Source organism: Buteo buteo, chromosome 15 (assembly GCF_964188355.1).
Source record: "Buteo buteo chromosome 15, bButBut1.hap1.1, whole genome shotgun sequence".
NCBI classification, from domain to species: Eukaryota; Metazoa; Chordata; class Aves; order Accipitriformes; family Accipitridae; genus Buteo; species Buteo buteo.
The window spans coordinates 19,776,574-19,783,367 of NC_134185.1; the positions used below are offsets into that span (position 1 = coordinate 19,776,574).

The following is a 6,794-nucleotide window of genomic DNA, read 5'->3' on the forward strand; positions in this document are numbered from 1 at the left end:
ACTCCCCTCCTCAGCTGGACAGGGGAGAGAAAAATATAACAAAGGTCTTGTGGGTTGAGATAAGGACAAGGATAGATCACTCAGCAATTACTGCTGCAAGCAAAACAGACTTGACTGGGGGAAAATTAATTTAATTTATTACCAATCAAATCAGAGTAGGATCACGAGAAAATAAAACCCAAATCTTAACACACCTTTCCCCCACTCCTCCCTTCTTCCCAGGCACAACTTCACTCCCAAATTCTCTACCTCCTCCCCCAGCAGCACAAGGGGACAGGGAATGGGGGTTGGGGTCAGTTCATCACACATTGTCTCTGCTGCTCCTTCCTCCTCAGGAGGAGGACTCCTCACTCTTCCCCTGCTCCAGCGTGGGGTCCCTCCCACAGGAGACAGTCCTCCACAAACTGCTCCAGCGTGGGTCCTTTCCACGGGCTGCAGTCCTTCAGGCACAGACTGCTCCAGCGTGGGTCACCCACGGGGTCACAAGTCCTGCCAGAAAACCTGCTCCAGCGTGGGCTCCTCTCTCCACGGGTCCACAGGTCCTGCCAGGAGCCTGCTCCAGCGTGGGCTTCCCACGGGGTCACAGCCTCCTTTGGGCATCCCCCTGCTGCGGCGTGGGGTCCTCCCCGGGCTGCAGGTGGAGATCTGCTCCCCCGTGGACCTCCCTGGGCTGCAGGGGGACAGCCTGCCTCACCGTGGTCTTCATCACCACGGGCTGCAGGGGAATCTCTGCTCTGGTGCCTGGAGCATCTCCTCCCCTCCTTCTGCACTGACCTGGGGGCTGCAGGGCTGGTGCTCTCACATCTTCTCACTCCTCTCTCTGGCTGCAGTTTCTGTGCCACAGCAACTTTTTTTCCCCCTTCTTAAATCTGTTCTCCCAGAGGCACTACCACCATCGCTGATGGGCTCGGCCTTGGCCAGTGGCAGGTCCATCTTGGAGCCGGCTGGCATTGGCTCTGTCAGACATGGGGGAAGCTTCCAGCAGCTTCTCACAGAAGCCACCCCTGTAGCCCCCCTGCTACCAAACCTTGCCATGCAAGCCCAGTACACATACACATGGATTTTGGGTTATTTTCTGTCTTCCCAGGAAATATTTTCCATTATCATTCATGGGGAAAGAAAAAATCTACAGATGCTTTAAAAGGGTAAGCTAGATCTATAGTTCAGTAATGCTTTAGTATCTCCTTTCACCTAAGTGCTAGGCTTGAAGAATGGTACATTTCAAAGTTTGGATGGTATGTACATAAACACTGAACATTAGCTACTGACTGTCATTGCTCAGTACAACATCCTATGTATTCTTCCTAGTCCTACACAAATCAAATTACATTTCAGTCTACCATTTTTTGAATGGGTCCACTATCTTAGGCAAAGTAAATATTTAAGAGAACTTAATCTAGATGAGAATTGAAAGAAAAAAGGCTTATGTAGTGTAAGTCTCCTTTATGGCATACAAAGCTGTTCTTCTAAATAAGGAATGGAAGGTCTTAAAGGAGGAACACATACTGTTTGGTTGATTAAAAAAAGCCAACAAACCATACAAAAGCAAAACCAAAGACAGTCTGAACTACTGGTTTTCTTGCAGGATCATTTGGAGATCTCCTAAGCCACATATAGCCTTGCACACATTAACCAAAGCAGGCAAAACAAAAACCAAACCACTTTTGAGAACAGTAAATAAAAACTACTGTTTCTCCTCCTAGTTGATGAGATGCTACCAAGTCAGAAAGGGAGATGCCCAGGCTAAGTTATGACAAGGTTGCCAGTCTTTCAGGGAAATCACTTGGTCTACCTAGTATGAGCAACCTTGCAAGACCTTTGGTTGTCTGTGGAACTCCTGGAGAAAACAAGACAGTTGAAAAATCTGATTTCTAATCTAAAAATACATACTTTTTGTTGCTGTAATGATAAATCTAGCTTTTTTTCAATTGTTGTGAAAGGAAAATATAAGATATCTGTGGGTAAATATCTTCCCAATACAAAGTAAAAAAGCTCCTATTAAAAACAAACTACAAAGAAGAACCAGAAGATTTCAAGACACTACCTTTAAGAGCTGGTCTCTGTAGGGAACTGCAGTCAGTGTTACAAGCACTCCAGAAGGTCTTCTCAACCCAGAGCAGCTCCCAGCTGGAGGAACACGCCTGTTCCCAGACAGGCTGTCAGAAACATGGGAGAACCCTGCTTCCAGTAAGGCACATATGGTCCCCCACTGCCACAGCAGTAGAGATTATATGGAGCTCGGCTTGAGTCTCATTAATGAAACACACGCACATATCACTGAGCAAACAGGCTCCATAACATGCAGCACAGGGGGATTTGCATTTAAGCAAATTCTGTAGAGACCATGCACGTCCCTGCTGTGTGTGCTTACTAACTGTCATGTAATTCATCTGCTCAGCAGACAATTGAGTCACAGTTAATACACTCAATATTTCCTGCAGACTGGAATACGCTCAGCATCTGTTACTTGAGAGTGCTTCTTGGGCTGTGAAGTAATTTTGAGTTGCTTCAGCCATTCTTTTTATTATTTTCCCCCCAATCAACTTGTGTACAAGGCATAAGCAACCTGGACAATTTCTGAAATTAATCAGTCTTTTAAACCCCTTTTTAAAGTAATGGGAAGAAAGAAATCAGAAAGAAAGCCTCAGCCTTCTGATAGTTCCTCTCCGATGCCCAGAGCCTGTCACAGCTAAGACATGCTACAGAACATGCAGAGGCATCTTGCAGGATCAAACACCAGCATGAACATAGTGTACACAGTCCCCAGATAGAAATGATTTTTAAAGAAAAAGCATATTTAATTTTTACCAAAATAGATAATTCATATTTCATCTCTTAAGGGCTCACTTTCTTCTTTTCATTCCTATATTAGTTATTCACAGAGGTTAACTAAAATGTGGGTTTTGGCATAAACAAGCGCTACACTAAATTGGTGCCCAAACAAATTCATGGTCCAGGTATCCTAGAGGCACCATCCAAACACACATCCTATTTTCCTTCAGCCCTTTTGCATGAATTTAGTGACAAGAGCCACGAGAGCAGCTTCACTGTACTGACAAAGCTGCTCACACGCAGCCGAAGCGTGAGCCTGCATGAGGCTGCAGGATTGGCATTTTAATGCACTCATAAACAGAAGGTAATTGCTAACTCTGGGTAACTGTTTGTGCTCGTCTTGCATCTCATGCAAGATGCTCCTGTTTTCAAACAATGTAAAGTCCCTACACTGGAACAGCAGGATCTCTAGATCTTTTGCAAAAAAGTTATCAGCTGAGTTTCTACCTACATTCAGTCTTTCACTGCCTAGTCATCTGCCAATAAAAGCACCACTTAACATGCCAACAGAACGAGCACACACAACCAAACTCACATACAGATACAAAGCCAGCCACAAGTCCATCAACTCATCTCAAGATCAAAACAGGCTGTAAGAAGTAACTTCAGCTGCATACAATTACAAATCAACAAAGCTTTCTAGATGCTTGACTTTTTTTTAATAGCAAAATTTCATACTGCATCACTGGGAGATTAGAGGCTACCTTACTCTAAGATGCTGTGAAGCATCACACATTTGAAGACTGGAAACTCAATAAGCCACATCAACTACATGGCACATGAAAATCCCATTCTCCTCACAGCCCAGCCAAAACACTGCTCCCCTCACTCACCACAGATACCGATGCCACAAACCACCAGCCATAAACCATCAAAAAGGCAAGATGTTTCTCCGACAAGCGTTGGCCAAGTCATTTAAAGCCATAATGTTTCCACAGTCCTAACAACAGGCTGTTCAATGCTTTTGAACATCTGGGCCACCTACTTGGTTGCCTAAATCAGAATCCCGGAACCTAAATCTAGCCACCTCCATTTTTTATAAGGTTCACCTTTAATACCTTGAAGTCTTTATATGAACTTAACTTACTACTCCCAAACAGCCATTGCAGTACTGCTAACATACTGGAAAACAGCAGAAAGCTGCATAACTTCTCTGTCATGATGGTATTTTAAAGCTGGCAGAAATAGCTTGATGCTATCTGCAAAATGACACAAGATTGTGACACTGGCTCTGAAGGAATTTCAGCTGAATTTCAGCTAGGGAGCCTGCCTGAGGCAGGCAGGCAGAGTTACAAGCCATAACCTAAAATGTTTGCCCACAGGTAACACCAGAAAGACAAATATTCAAAATAACATCTCTGTAATTTTCAGATCAATTATTTAGTCCTAATGTCTAACTGTTCTCAAATAATATTGAAGAATTAGAAAAAAAAAATCTGCTGTTCAACAGATGAACAAGCAATTGCCATTTCCCACCCTCTGCCACCTCAGAGGGCAAAAAATTAATTTTGTGAGTACAGAATCAGGCCTTTAAAACTTTAGTTTAGGGTTATGTCCACTAAGGATTAATATAGCACAAGACTTTGAAGTCTTATGCTTAAGTCTTCAATACATGAAGACATGTACTGATATCAGGAGTTAAAAATACAACCAATACAGTCAAATAATTTTGTAAAAAATTGGGGAAATAGCGTCAGCCAAAATGAAAGTCTTATGGAGCGCAAGATGTAATTAAAGGAATATTTTTTAATGTCCTTTTTTAATGTCCAGTAATTTTTCCATCGTATGGATTTAGATTTACCAAACTAAGAGTTTGAAAACTCAAGCCAATTTGTTGTTCAAACAGGGACAAAACCCCACAAATATTAAAAAGAAAGCCACTCAGTGACACTTTAATATTAAATCTATCAGAAATTAGCATAGTTAACGACAAAGCCTATTAATTTTTTTTTTGTGCATGAACCTGAGAGAGAGTCAAGGTAACACACTGTGGGTTTAGGTCTGAAAATCCAAATTCTCAGAATATAAAGGACATCAGCTTACTCTAGGATTTTTCTCTAGTCAGGACATCTTTATACAAACTTCTGAAAGCCATTCCCAAAAGTAATTCGTCCCTAAATCTTCAGGCATGAAGACACCTTTAAAACAAGTGGGGGTTTTGTGGATACCTACACAACACTTACAGAAGACAGACATCGCAGAAAAGTTTAAAGCAGTTGGTTCTAGTAGGAGAACAGGTCAGCCAAGCTGATATGGGGACAGTGTGGAGTGTCCCGCTCACATTATCATCCACTTCATTGAGATTATTCATATCCCACAGCTTTACTGTTCCAACATTATTCAAGTGAGCTTCTTAAAGCTTTGCTTGAGTATGTTGGTGTAACTTTGCAGTCATTGTAACTTTACAGTCCATCATTTATGTAGATAGATTTTGCGAATCTAAAGAAAAAAGAAATTGAAAGAAAAACCCCAACAAAACAACCCAAGCTCAACAGTTGTTTTTTTAAGTCTTACCTGCAGAACTTCAACTACTCCTCTGTGGTCTTGTAGCACAAAAGCTGCATAGAGAATTTAGACAATAATTTCTTCGCTTTGGTGAGCTGAAGACAAACTAGTAGTGCTAGCATAATTAGGTTAATTACAGTTTAAGTTACCAATTTCCTTTTTATAATGAAGTAGGCATGAATGGGAAAGTGGTGTAAGAAAACATGTATTTCAATACGCTCTTTGCGGCAAGTTCATTTCCATTAAACGTGTCATTAACTACAGAAAAGTGTCAGTCTCGCTCTACGCTTCATTCTACGGAAAACTCAACAGCATTTTCATTCTGCGGACTTAACAAAACCCACCCGTACCATGCGAGAAACGCTCCTCCGTATGCTCAACGTAAGAGCGGCGTAGCTGTACCGCGGCGGTGGAAGTTTCTTGGGGGCACCTGCGCCCCCCGCCCCGGACGCCCCCGCACACGGGTGCGCAGAAGGCCCGGGGGGACACACGGCCACAGCTCTGCCCCCCGGCCCCGCTTTCCGCCCGCGCCTCCGAAGCTTCGCTTCAGCCCGCAACGTGCAAACCCCAGACCCACCGCTTACACGAAACCATAAGTTAAAAGGCGTCGGGCAACGCGCCCCCCGCCCCATTCCCAAGGCCATGCCCTTCCGCAGGAGGACACCGGCGGAGCCCGCCGTTCCCCGGGCGCCCGTCGGGGCCGTGACCGGCAGACACGGCGGGTCCCCGGCCGCCCCGAAGGGCAACGCGGAGCCCAGCGCAGGGGCGCCTTCCCCACCGCCGCCGGCAGCAGCGGCAGCGCGGCGGGTCCAGCGCGGAGCCCGGCGCCCACCTCTCCCGCCGCCGCCGCCGCCGGGGGCTGAGGGACCCGGCGACGCCGGCCGACCCCTTACCTGCCCCCCCGCCCTCGAAAAAGTTCCCCGGACGGGCTCTGGCCGCCGCTCCTCGACCCCGCGTCCCGCCGCTCCGCCGCCGTGACTAAAATAGGCAGCAGCCGGCGGGAGGCTGCGGGCGGCGCCAGCTCCGGGGCCGGCACCGAGCGGCCGCAGCGCGCAGGCGCCTCCCGCCGGTCCAGGGGGGCTGCGGGGGGGCGGGGCCGCCAGGGGGCGGGGCGGGGCCAGGTGCGGCCTCGGGGGCGCGGGGGGTCGGCGGGGGCGGGAGGCCGCCATGTTGTCACTGTCCGCCCCGGCCCGGAGTATCGCCCGCCAATATTTGCCCCCAGGTCCGAAGGCCGTGGGTTCCGGGGCAGCGCCCACCCGAACGCGGGGGGCGATGCCTCAGCCCGCAGAGGTGCCTCCGCACGTGGGGCGAGACGCCTCCGTTCACGGCAGAGGGAACCCGCAGCTGAGGCAACGTGCCTCGATTCGGGGTGGTTAAAATTAGAAGAGCTGCGTTCTCCCCTAAACGAACGGCAAGCAGCGTTTCCCCTATATGGTGAGCCAGGGAGCCACAATAGC

At 47.3% G+C, this 6,794-nt stretch overlaps 1 protein-coding gene across 4 annotated transcripts in view; it reads right to left on the bottom strand.

The window, feature by feature from the left end:
- The window catches only part of POPDC1 (popeye domain cAMP effector 1), a 30,792-nt gene extending 24,407 nt beyond the window's left edge, over nt 1-6,385 (bottom strand). The window contains exons 1-2 of one of the 4 annotated variants that reach the window (XM_075046689.1): nt 6,231-6,376; nt 5,347-5,390 (exon numbers count right to left, since the gene is read on the bottom strand). The gene's annotated coding sequence lies outside the window, so the exon portion shown is untranslated. Of the gene's footprint in view, nt 1-2,044; nt 2,067-5,015; nt 5,040-5,346; nt 5,391-6,230 lie in introns of those variants that run through there. The other 3 variants (XM_075046690.1, XM_075046692.1, XM_075046693.1) reach the window with 3 other exon arrangements.
- Between the last annotated feature and the right edge of the window lie 409 nt (nt 6,386-6,794).